The 13,221-nt window shown below is 33.1% G+C and overlaps 1 protein-coding gene across 1 annotated transcript in view; it reads left to right on the top strand.

The window, feature by feature from the left end:
• The window catches only part of LOC101898483 (uncharacterized), a 362,514-nt gene that overhangs the window by 69,934 nt on the left and 279,359 nt on the right, over positions 1–13,221 (top strand). The window lies entirely within an intron of this gene.

The following is a 13,221-nucleotide window of genomic DNA, read 5'->3' on the forward strand; positions in this document are numbered from 1 at the left end:
AAAATTAAGCTCGGGATAAAGCCATTGAAGTTCCAAAAAGTGCAAGAACTTACACCGCAATGGAAAGAAAATAGACTCAAAAGAGCTAAAGAGTTGCTTCGCTTGGCCTAAAGTGGTGAACTGCCGAATTTGGTTTTCTCTGATGAGAAAACATTGGGGAATGTTGTGGGCCACCATAACAGCCGATGGTCGCTCTCCGCTCGCATTAATCAACCTTGACATCAGAATAAATAACGAATATTATCGCGAAAATATTCTGGATGGTGGCACGCAAACATTTTGGCCGCAGACCTTGGACATTCCAACAGGACTCAGCAAGCGTCACCCAGGAATGGCTACCAAATGAGGTTCCTCGCTTCATTTCCAGCGCATAATGGCTACCAAAATCTCCGTTGGACTATGGAGTATTTTGGAAGGCAAGGTTGGCATTTACAAATTATAAAATGTTGATCACCTCAATCAAGTGCTTCGCCGGGTATGGGCCAAAATACCGCAGATCAACATTCGGGCAGCGTGTGATGGTTTCATTGGCTGTGAAGTAAAAGCCATAATTCGTGCCAAAGGTGACCAATTCGAACAAATCTAAACTTATTCTAAAATTTGATGCTATTTCCGACATTTTTTGCTTTCATTTAATAACAGAAACTTGTCCGTGCATGTCCACGCCTTTGTATAGACCCCATATAACAGCAACTCCCAATATTCAGTATTTTGATGATTTCAGCAACATTATTCACTGGAAGTTTTTCAAATTTCTTATTTGAAGTTCGAAATGGGTACTACAGCCTGTGAAAAAAAATTCGTAAGAAGGTCCACGTCTTCGTTTAGTCCCCATATAACGGTTTTCATTTAAATGGTAGTTTTGGGATTTTATTGGAAGGGTATTAAAAGATCGGCTCGGCTGAACATAGCTGCTTTTTACTTCTTTTGGAAAGTAATGTTGGCACTAAAAAATAAACTATACATCTAAGCATAATAGTGTTTTTAGGAAATCACATTTGAAATGTATGTACCAAACTTGTAAATTATGTTTTTGATTTTTTACTCTTAATTTAAGGTCTTTCCGATCCAAGACAAAATATCCCTTTATACTTCATTTTTTGGAGAAATTGTAATGGCAAGATTTATTCCATATGAAACTCTATTGTTAGTCTTAGAACAAAAGATATTTGTACATTCAATATGTTTCATGAAAAATATCATACATTTTTTTTTAATAAAAAAAATTCTTTATTTTTGAAAAAAAAAGAAAACAGTACTGTTCCCCAATTCAAAGGTAAATTTCTCATAATTTCCAGCAGGCGGGTAGCGAAAAAGTCCAAACGCCTATGACAGTAATCGTATTTATATAAAAACCCTAAAAATTTTTGGTTTTTTATGCTTAACTTTGTGAAGGTCTTTATATAGTTTTGAAAACATGCAAGGAAAACTCTATAGTGGTATAAAGCTTGGACATCTTATAGAGATCATTGGATTACATCCAGAATCAATACAGGAAATGGGTCATATCGGTTTCCTGATAGCTCCCACTTAACTCCGATTTAATAGTTTTTTCAATTTCATATGAATTTTCTCCAAATATACTACGATGAAAGTTCAGTAACTAAAGAAAGTTTAAGGGGTCTCTGTAAAAGTTTGAGGAATTTCTTAAAGAATAGCCATAAGAAGAATTTGCATCAGAACTAGACATATAATAAATATATTTATATTTATGTATATTTTCCACTAATAAATAAATCTTGTTTCACGCATCAACGCCACTGGAATTAAGCATAGCAATTTTGAAATAGAAATTTTTCTTTCTTAAATACTTGCATATATTTTGACTAAAATTAATTCATAAAATTAATCATTGGTAAACTTTTATTTTTAGATAATGATTGGCATATAAGTTCACCACAAAATTGAAATAAATAATTTTGACAAAAGGGCATGGCTGATTTTTTTTTTGGATGATTTCAAATTTATTTATGAATTCTACATAATATAGATATGTTTATTTTTTACATTTTCGAGTTTTAAAGAAACTATTTGACGGTCCCACCGTTATGATATGTGTCATTTCAATGGGAATAACAAATAGGTTTGCTATTTTATTCGTGTATAACATTCGATACGCCTACGCACTTTGAAGTTAATTTGCATTTGAATAGAGGTCTGTATACTAAAATTGACTGCTAAATCTATCATTAAGTCGGTTGACAATGATTTTTTATTACTAATCGTTGGTTATTAACAAAGGCTTATGCATTGTCAACATGCTGTCTTTTGGGTATTTTTTTTTTTTGTTATTAATAACCATTTTATTCCAATTTTATTTCATGTGATAAAACGTTGCTAACAAGGTATTATTAATAATGGCTAACAATATTTGCTTTTTTCGGAGAATTGAAACATCCACTTGAAGACCTATTTCCTGATTAAGTTTCTTAATTTCCATGTTATGTTTAGAACATAAACAACTTAATCCCATTAAGATGAAATAAGCTGAAATAAGCCAACAAAAAAGGTGCTGACAACAATTCCAATAAATCGTCATTCATAAATGACTGACTGGCAGTTAGACATAAAATTTTTATAAATGCTTATCAAAAGTATATAAATCTTAATTTGTGCGCAGAGTTTTTTTTGTTTTTTTAAATAATATGGCGAAACGTATTTGCTTGCTTTGAGAAATGCAAAAAATGCTTAAAAGATATTTGCTTCTGCTTTTTCAACCTACCTTGATATGCCTGTGTGTGTGCATTTTGGTTGTTTGCTTATTATGACCATAAACTCTCATAAACTGCATTATAATCTTCTTGTGACATTAAAATTGTTTGTGTGAGAGTGTGCGTGTGTGTCGTTACCTCCCTTTGATGGAAACTTAATACCTTACAGCAAACGTAAGTTACAACACACTTATGATATGATAACAATCTCTGATGTTGTTATTATGAAATGTACGGCGACATCGTCTCAGCGATCTATCCTCTTCTAGGTCGGTGACGTTATTTTCGACTCAAACGAACAGCCAAGCATCAGGAACCAACCACCAAAGACGAGGATGCACAAGCAAGGCCTTGCCATTTCAACAAGCACACTGATAATACACTTAAGTTTAGCTGGTGACATAGTCTCTTACTTATGATTATATCATCATGAAATTTTATGAAGATATTTTTCTTTAATATATCTATCATAATTTTCAATAACTTGAAGGGTATGAGAAAACACTTGGCCACCACCGCCACTACGATATACCAGCTACATATATACATAGCTACATAGTAGGGGAGGTAGTGTGTGAGTGTATATATATTATTCCCATGACTACAGAGTTCCTTGTGTATATCCTGAGTTGAGTGCAAATACCTTAGTTGTTAGTCTTTTCGTCCCTAGCGTCTTCCTCGTCTCCTATGTCATACATAAATAAAAAATAAACAACATACCATACAAACAAATGTACATACATACTATCAAGTTCACACATGTATCCGTTTCCTCTACTTGAAAAACTCAAGTGATTTTCCAACGATTGATACAACACATGCTCACTTGTCGTCGTTGTTGTTGTTATTGCATACAACTCTCAGTCACAACACGATGATGATGAAACAAGATGAGTGTCTCAAAGTGTAATATCCCAAAGAAGCTTTACTCAAGTATTTACGAATATTGTGGGGTATGTTGGTGTTGTATCGTTACTGTATCGAAGCAAGTGCTTGTCAAATGTTTTTATTTTTTTTTTTTTTGGTACATTTTTATATATATGTGTGTATGTTCATCGATATGATATTGCAGCAAACATAAATAAAGATGTATGCCTGCATGTGTGTGAGTTTATATTTTGTTTAAAAAATATATCGTTTGAATTTTGATACATGAATTATTTGATGGAAAATATTTACACAGAATATGTTCATTTTTTGTTGGTTCTAGTTCAATTTATTTTTGGGTATGATTTAAAATAAATATTTTGAAAGCAGTACTGCTCTATTTTTGAAAAAATAAAGTAATTAAAAAATTATAACTAAAATTTTTGGAATAGAAAGTTAGCTGTTTCTTCCTTGAAAGATTAAAATTTTATTAAATTTATCTTATATCATTTGGATGTAATAACCAGAAACCAAAAATATACATCTGTGCTTTTTGAAAAGAGGTCAAAAATGCGAATTTATAAGAAAACAAAATATTGGTACCAAAAACTCCAAATTGGTACAGGGTCAGCGCTTATGTGTTCAAAAGCTATTTTGGACGTTTTGAGATATTGGTGATTTCTACGGATTTGAGAAAACTCTTTACAACAAAGATTACATTTCGTTCGTTTTCCAACACCTGCTGTAATTTTCGATATATCCACATAGACTACTAAGCCCGCCAAATCTATTCTAAAATCAATTATTATGTGAATAGTTTTATAACAGATTTTAATGATTGTCCAGTTTTTGAAAGTTTATAAAATTCCCTCTTTAGCCACATAAATAATACTACTGTTCGGTATCAGCTTTGCTGTGTAGAGCCCTAAGAAAATCGTAATCCAGTTTTTTTGATTTAAAAACTAAAATTAATATACCGGATGAGATAAAAAAAAAAACTGCAACAAAGTCAAACGCCATAATTTTTACATTTTTTTTTTAATTTTATTTAATGAAAGCAACAAATGTCGGAAATAGCATCAGATTTTAGAATAAGTTTAGATTTGTTTGAATTGGTCACCTTTAGCACGTATTATGGCCTTCAAACGGCCAATGAAACCGTCACACGCTGGCCGAATGTTGCAAGCGAACCGCTTGCTTGAGGTGATCGACCCTTTGGTATTTTTAAGTGTCAACCTTGTTTTTTCAAAATACTCTGGGCACAATTGTACAACGGATTGGTATCCGGAGATTTTGGTGGCCATTGTGCGCTGGAAATGAATTGGGAATCTCATTTTGTAACGATTCTTGGGCCGCGCGTGCTGAATGTAATGGTGCTGAGTCCTTTTGGATTGTCCAAGGTCTGCGGCCAAAATGTTTGCGTGCTCAAGGCTTTAATACACCCTCCAGTATGTTTTCGCGATATTATTTGGCATTTATTCTGATGCAACGGTAGATTAATACGAGCGGAGAGCGACCATCGGATATTATGGCGGCCCACACCATCACCATGGTCGGCGCTTCAGTTCTGGTGGTCGACCGAAGTTACACATCTTCAGCTGACCTCTTTAGCAAGTCAACACGACAATTTTGTTTCTTTACAAACTGCTGGACAACGAATGTTTTCTCATCGGAGGAAATCAAATTTGGCAGTTCACCACTTTCGGCCAAGCAAAGCAACTCTTTAGCTATTTTCTGTCTATTTTCTTTCTCTTGCGTGTAAGTTCTTGAACTTTTTGGAATTTTAATGGCTTTACCCCGAGCTCATTTTTCAATATTTGCCAAATGAAATTTTTATATATATTTAGCTCACGAGCCATTTTCGGCCATTGCGACGCGAGTTTCAATCAAGATAATGTTGCTGTTTCTTTGACGTCGGGCTACGCTACCAGTATCACGGTAACGAGCAATGGTACGAGACACAAAAGATTTATTCACATTTAAATGCTGGAGTGCTCTAACGATAGCCACATGTGGGTTTCCAGCTAAATATAAATAACTCACACTATCACGCTTGAATTCCATCTGGAAAAATTTATTTTCTCAGAATTCTCACCAAAATGCTTTTGTACGCTTGTAAACAATATGAATGAGCTGGATTAGTTTTAACAGCTGTCGGACGAGTGGCTTAGATATGACAGTTGGTTTCAGTTTTTTCGTCTCACCATGTAGACATCTAATCCTTTGTCAATATAATACTTGTAACTATGCAGTCTTAAATTTTACATCTCTCACGCACTGTTCTCTTTTAGTTATATAGGGTGTTACCCGTCTAGGCGTTGATTACATGCATTAATAATTCCCCCATACTATGATCCTTAGTTCGTTTTTTATATTTTCTTTAATAACGCTTTAATGACTTTCAATAATATTAATGTTTACATTTCCCTAATTCTATGTATTACGTTATGGGCTTTTGCTGTTTTCGTTCGGTTTACGTTCATTCACTTGTTCATTTTTTTATATATAGTAAAGAAAAATATTTTGATAAATTAATAGTTGTTGTTTGTTTTTTCTTCTCATTTTCATTAGCATTTTTACTTGACAGAATTGTGGGTGTTAATGTTGCTGGTGTTTTGTTGCCGGTCTTTCATTTTTTTTTCTCTTTTTATGGGATAAACCTGATGTTATTGTCGTTGTCGTCGTTCTTGAAAGGATGGTGTAATTTAATAAATCAATGTTATAATTAATTATGATAGACATGCAATCTGCTGCTACTTAGTTAATAAGAAAACCTATATATATTTACAAGAAAATGAACACGTGAAATCATGGTGGAGGAAGAAAACAATAAAATAAAAAAGTTTTATTGGTATTCACAGGAAAACATTTTGTATTCGATATAATATTAAATATTAAGATGAACAATTTATTAAATCAATAATTAATTATATTTGAGTGTATGAATGTCGAAGGTCACTGGTAATATTTTCACATCAAACAGATGTGCGTTTGTAGGATTGTCTTATTCCGTTTCCTTTAATGTCAAAATATTTTGTGATTGTGTCACCATGGTACTTTGTGACGTATACGCAATATTCCAAACTCCTCCTAGCTGTCATACGACCGTATGGATGAATTGATTTAACAGGAACTCATTGCGGACGAATTAAAACATACTAAATTTCACTTGCAGAGTATAAGTATCGTTGTCATTATATCTTCAGTTTTGTTTCAAAATTACAAAGAAATTCCTACACTCTGTTACCAAAATAATACTCTGCTATCAATAACTTCGCCGTAGATTTTAAAGTATCTCAAATATAAATTCTTGCGAGTCAATTTTGCACACAATAGGTATTAATTAAATAATTAAATAATTAAATACATATTTTAGTATCACCTAGCGGAGATGAACACATTGTTTGTTTTCATAGCTTTCTTTCTAGGATCTCCTACTCGTAGATGTTGTGCTTAAACTCATGTTCCTTACGTGGTAACTTAATACATTTATCACACTGGGGAATAGTCAATCTCTACAATCATTTGTAAAAAATATGGTTCATACGGGTCCCTGTTTCTGTATAGATCCCATGGAAGAGTGTTCTCCGATTTCAAGTAGTTTTTACATTTTAGCCACATTTTTCATTGAAACGACGGAAAATTTTGGTAGTTTGATAAAATGCAGGTGATGGTATTAGATGGAAATAACAAAACTCCAAATGGGCTTTCAATCCTCAGGCCAAATTGGCCGAAAAATGTCTCGTGAAAAATGAGCTTGGGGTAAAGCCTTTGAAATTCCAAAGAGTGCAAGAATTTACACAGCAACAGAAAGAAAATAGACTCAAAAGGGGTAAAGAGTTGCTTCGCTTGGCCGAAAGTGGTGAACTGCCAAATTTGGTTTTTTTCCGATGAGAAACTATTCGTTGTCCTGCAGTTTGTAAACAAACAAAATGTTCGTGTTTACTTGCCAAAGAGGTCAGCTAAAAATGTGCACCTTCGGTTGGCCACCAGAACTCAAGCGCCGGCCAAGGTGATGGTGTGGGCCGCCATAACAGCCGATGGTCGCTCTCCGCTCCGCATTAGAACAGATGCCGAATATTATCGCAAAAATATTCTGGAGGGTGTATTAAAGCCTTTGGCACGCAAACATTTTTAGTATTTCAGTCAGGGAATATTTAAGTTTTTGGTCCATTTGCACTTCAAAATATTTTGCGATCATATCGAAAAGGCTTCTATTCTGATCATAAGCCTACCTGCATTTTCAATTTTGTGTGGATCGGCCTTAATTTCCTGTAGAGTGGGCAAATTAACATTGACAGACGGATATACATAGCTGGATTGACTCAGTTCGGTGAGGTAGGATGATACTATGAGGGAAATAAATATATCTAGGTGTTCTTCAAAATGTCCAGGCCAATATTGGTGGATTTGTTAAAGATAATAATGAATATTTCCTGTCTGCAAATCGTGTTGCTTATAAAGCCTTTCGGGTAAAACAATGGATTACTACATTCTGCGCATACTTTAAGGACGTCCAGTGGTTTTCTTATAAAAATATTTTGTCAAGGATTTACGGACGAATTCTTATTTTTTAAGAATATGTACTACAAATCAAAGTACATTGAAGTATTCAGCAAAATCGAACAACCCCTGCTGGCAAAAATTGTAAATTTTTACTTAAATTATTTTTTCTAAAATTACATATAAAATTTTGCTGCTTTTTGTGTATTATATGACTTGCATATTTTCGAATTCGGAATTACATATAACATTTTGATGCTTTTTGTCTTATATGACTTACATATATTCGAGGGTCTATATCCATGGTAATAATTTGCATTTGGATATCCATTAATTCGTATTGCCAAAATGCAGGATTTTGCATTTTCGACACCCATTTGTACATAATTTAAATTTAGTTAAGGTCAATGTTTGTGTAATTTTAATTTAAAACAATTGAAACTTGGCTGTGGCTGATGTGTACATAAGAACAATTTTTTTAAAACTCTAACTGCCCTTATGAAACAATTTGAAATTCAATTTTAAAATTCCCTAACATTTTCCTGGAATTTCCGCAACTTTTGTGTAACAAGGAAATAAAATTATTTTACAATTTCAATTATTTTAAATGGAATTCTGGTATTTTTTATTTAAATAAAAATAAAAAAATTATATCTTCTTCCATATATTTCACAGGGTGGTTTTATTCCGTAACATCTTAATCAACAAGAACGACCACCAACAACATCTGAAAACATCTAAGTATGTTAATGGTCCATATCTTGATAGTACATTTAGCTTTATGTACTGCGTTTACCTTGTTTTTAATATACAAATATTACTTAATGTATTACACATCTAAGTGTGGTCCTTTCAATGGCACGTACTTGGGTGGACTTTATTCCATGGCCAAATTAATATTTATGTTTTTTTTTTTGTTTCATTGTTTTTGTTTTCGTACATTTTGAGCTCAAAATCATTTTCTTCGAGTCACGGGAACAATGTCATGTCTGTGCTTCCTTGTGTTTTGTTTTTAATGAAATATCTCAAGGCACAAACATCAACGCTCACACATATATGGATGTAGCGGAGTTACTTGGAAAAATGAAAGCATTACCTTGTAGAGGCTGTGTTGTATTTTCATTTACTTGTTGTTTGCATATCAACCAGGATTTTACCTACACGTGTAGATGTATCTGCGTGTAGGTTACATGTCAACTTCCGTTTTTTGTTCCTCTAAAAAACAGAAGCGCAGCAGCGAAACAACACATTGACTTATAGCCTTGGTGTCACAATATAATTGAAAAACTGAAGCGTTGAAAATAAAGCAAACAAATTACTTGACTTGAAATACGAGTGCGCGTGTTAAGCTTACCCGGTTGTTGTGTGTGTCGTTTTGTTTTTGTATTTTTTACCCTACGCATTCATATGTACGTTCTTAAACTATGTATACCACAATGTAAACAAGAATTTTCACACAAACACACACGGAGGAGCACCCTCCCAGGTTGTATGCATTGCACGATGAAAGTAACGCCCGCTCAGTTTTTTGTACACAATTCACATGTTGTTTACCGTCAGTGACTTCTTCCTTCGCATTTTTTTCTTATTAAAAACGCTTGTCGCTGTGTATAGAAGAAGCTGATAGAGAGCATAATATACCTTCGCCAAACACGCATATTTTTTGTTTGCCCTGCACTTCAACTTTGTAGCCTTAAAATGCTCTAAGCATAACAACATTGTAGCTTGTCTAGTAACGCCGCACAAAAAAAGAACTATTCATAGATGAAAGTCGATATTTAAAAAATACACAGTGGGCTTTAAAGTCAATACAAAATGTGTTGAAAAGAAACTGCTTTAATATGGAATTTTGACAAGAATTTTATTTTATCGGAAGAAAAACGATTTTAAGGATACTTTTCCGGAATTTCTAATATGTAAAGTAACTTTTCCTTTTGCAAGGAATAGGTATATATGTTTTTAATACCAAGTCCAAAGGTTGGTGAATATAGATCATTTCAAAATGTCAAGGAAATTAAGGATTTGTATTGGGGCTAATTCCATTTTTGCACATTTTTTGTTGATCTAACTATGGCCATGTAATTTAGTTAGACAATAATCTACCTAATATTTACAAATGCAATCTTTCTTACTACATTAATTAATGTTCGGTTACACTCCTTTTGCAATTTCTCTCATAAATGATTACATATGTATATAAATTTAAACTGTCCACATGATTTCTACTTTTTATATATAAATGTCGACTATATTTTTCATAGAAACTAAGATACCTAAATATATGATTTATCCAAAGATTTATGGATATTTTTTAAGGAATAAAATATTTGTGCAGTTTTTCTTTGATATATAATGGAAATGTAGATTTGTAACAGTAACAGTGAAATTTAATGGAGAATACTTTTGTCTTTTACGTCATCGTTCTTGTATGATACCTTATAGGAGAATTTTGGAAATGAAAATATACCAATAGTTCTTTTTTAATGACCTTCATATCTGTTGATATATTTATTGTCCGATTGAGATGAAATTCACAAATTCAAGGACGAACCCTATTGACATTGGTGACAATCGGTCCAAATTTAGATATATCTTCCATATATAACTATTGTAGTCCGATTTCAATTTTATAGTGTGCTCTGCAAATTCTTCAGCTTAGAAACAAGTGTATCAATTTTGGTGAAAATCGGTGAAGATATAGCTCTAGGTACGATATGTTAGTTATATGTGCTTTGGCGTTTAAGTCCTTCACATTCGTAATATGAGATGAGATTTGGCGCCAGATATCAGATACAGTACAGAAATATTTATCTCAATTGTTATTGTGATCGACTCAGATTTTGATATAACTCCCATATCTGCCTTCATCCGATTTTAGATTTATTGTGCACCATATGGTTAATATCAGACAGAATGGAGTTGGTTTTTCTTACATACTACCGAAATTAGCCTAGAATCAAGTACTTTGGTCAAAATCGGTTAGAATATATATATATATATATATATATATCATCCAATTTGGTGAGTAAGCCCCTCAAATTCGTAATATGCAATCTACAACAAAGATATTTCTTGTCAGCTTTTAGATACAACTCAGAAATATATGGATATTGCCTCCATCCGATATATCCATCCCTTTTCATGGTTACTGTGCGCCAAATATGTAATATCAGCCCAAGCTGCATGGATTTCTGAACATTTAAACGATTTTTTTTCATTTGGTAGAACTTGGCTCCGATATATATTTCGTAATATATATCTTTGGCTTTAACCTGTAGAGCCATTCCAAATTTACATGGGTAGACGGTGGTTCCGGATATATCTTTGGCTTTAACCTGTAGAGCCATTCCAAATTTACATGGATAGACGGTGGTTCCGCAACCAATATTTTGAGACATTGCAAGCTTTTTTGCCCAATCAAACTCCTTTTCTAAGATAACTAAATATGTTTTATATTCAGTAACTTGCTAAACCTAATTTTTGGACACCTTCCTTTGAATACGTTTACCAACGAGAAATAGTCGATGACAAAAAGTTGGACATATTAACTGTCAAAAATGCTCCTAATAAGTTTAGGATTCTTTATAGAACGGTTGCAGTGCTTGTAATTGAATTTTAAAGTATTTGTCATTTGACCAGAATAACATTTAGATATTTTCTTCCTCTTTCCAAAGAAGTTTCCTTTTTAAGAAAAATTCTTAAATTGTTTTATCGCACAATTCTCATTTTCGAAATCCTATTTCTTTTAAACATTTATCGCTTAAATTCATATACAATTTTCGTTTACCTTTGCCTTCCTAGTTTAGCTCCAAGCAAGTAAGCAAAAGAAAACTTCTACCTTTATATGCCTAATCTTTAAATCTTATCAGCTAAAACAGTTTTACTTTTTAATATGGACTTGAATGGGAAAACTTGCAATCTTTTCTCATTTGTTTTAACGCAAAAAAGGCTCAGACGTCCATTATCCATTTAAGGGCTACTAGTACTTGTTTACTAGACACGCACACACATGCAAAGAGGTAGAGTATTTACGTGAATGGCCTCTTGATTATTTTCCTTCTTCGACTCTACGCTCTTCTATGTTATTTCGTTTTGGCAAGAACTTTAACTTCATTAAGCCACATGTTGGTGGTGTTTTACGGTAAAAAGTAAAATCCTTTTACGCTTCAGCGTGTCCGTAAGAGTGTAATAGTTTTTTTTTTCGCAAGGCTTACACATTTGGACGAAGAGATAAGATAGTGATGATATGATTGTGATGGACGAGGCGATTTGGCAGGGTTTTGGAAAAGAGAAAATTTCCTTTGTAATCGATTTTACAATTCCTTGTAAAAAACTAAATTGGTTTTCAATCCATAAAAGTAAGGATAATTTCCTCAATTCCTTATTATTCCATTATTTTAAGGTATTTCTGGAGTAAGGCCTTACAAACCCTAATTTAAGTTTTTACGCCCTACCTTATTAAACCTTAATTTACTAACTTAAGGGTAGTGCAGGCCAACAATCTTAAATATTCAGCTGTGTATATTTAAGAAACGTGGTCTTCAAGTTGATATGTTATTCCTTGATGCCTGGCAGCAGCAACCTATGTGAATGGCATTCACCTGTAAGAATGGCAAGGTAAATAAGAAACAAATAGAGTAAAACGTAGAAAATAAAAGCAAAAACAACAACAAAATAGCAGTTATGTATGTTCTTTTCCCAGCTACGTTTTTTTATTTTGTTTTTCATTAAACATACTCCTACCACTTGACTCGTGCCGGTTGCTCACAAGAAGTTAGGCATTTTGCAAATTTCTACCGTCCTCTGCCACCAGAAATTATGTTTTTTTTTATTCTTCTCCTTGGCGTTTGCTTGCTCACCATGCAGGCTGCCTAAAAGGAAATTAAAAATAGGAGTGACACACAAACACACACATTGAAAAACTAACTATTTATGCAGTTGCCTATTTTTTGGAGGCAAAGTTTTCAAAACAGTTTGTACATAGGCCAAGAAAATATATCCAGTTATGTTAGGTGTTTTTTGTTGTTGCTGTCATTGAAGCAATATAAACATGCATGAAAGAAATATGTCCCATTTTATAGTTTCATTTTTTTGCTTTCCCTTCCTCCGTCATATTTCGTAAATATTAAATTTGTGTCAC

This window comes from Musca domestica, unplaced genomic scaffold (genome assembly GCF_030504385.1).
Source record: "Musca domestica strain aabys unplaced genomic scaffold, Musca_domestica.polishedcontigs.V.1.1 1, whole genome shotgun sequence".
NCBI classification, from domain to species: Eukaryota; Metazoa; Arthropoda; class Insecta; order Diptera; family Muscidae; genus Musca; species Musca domestica.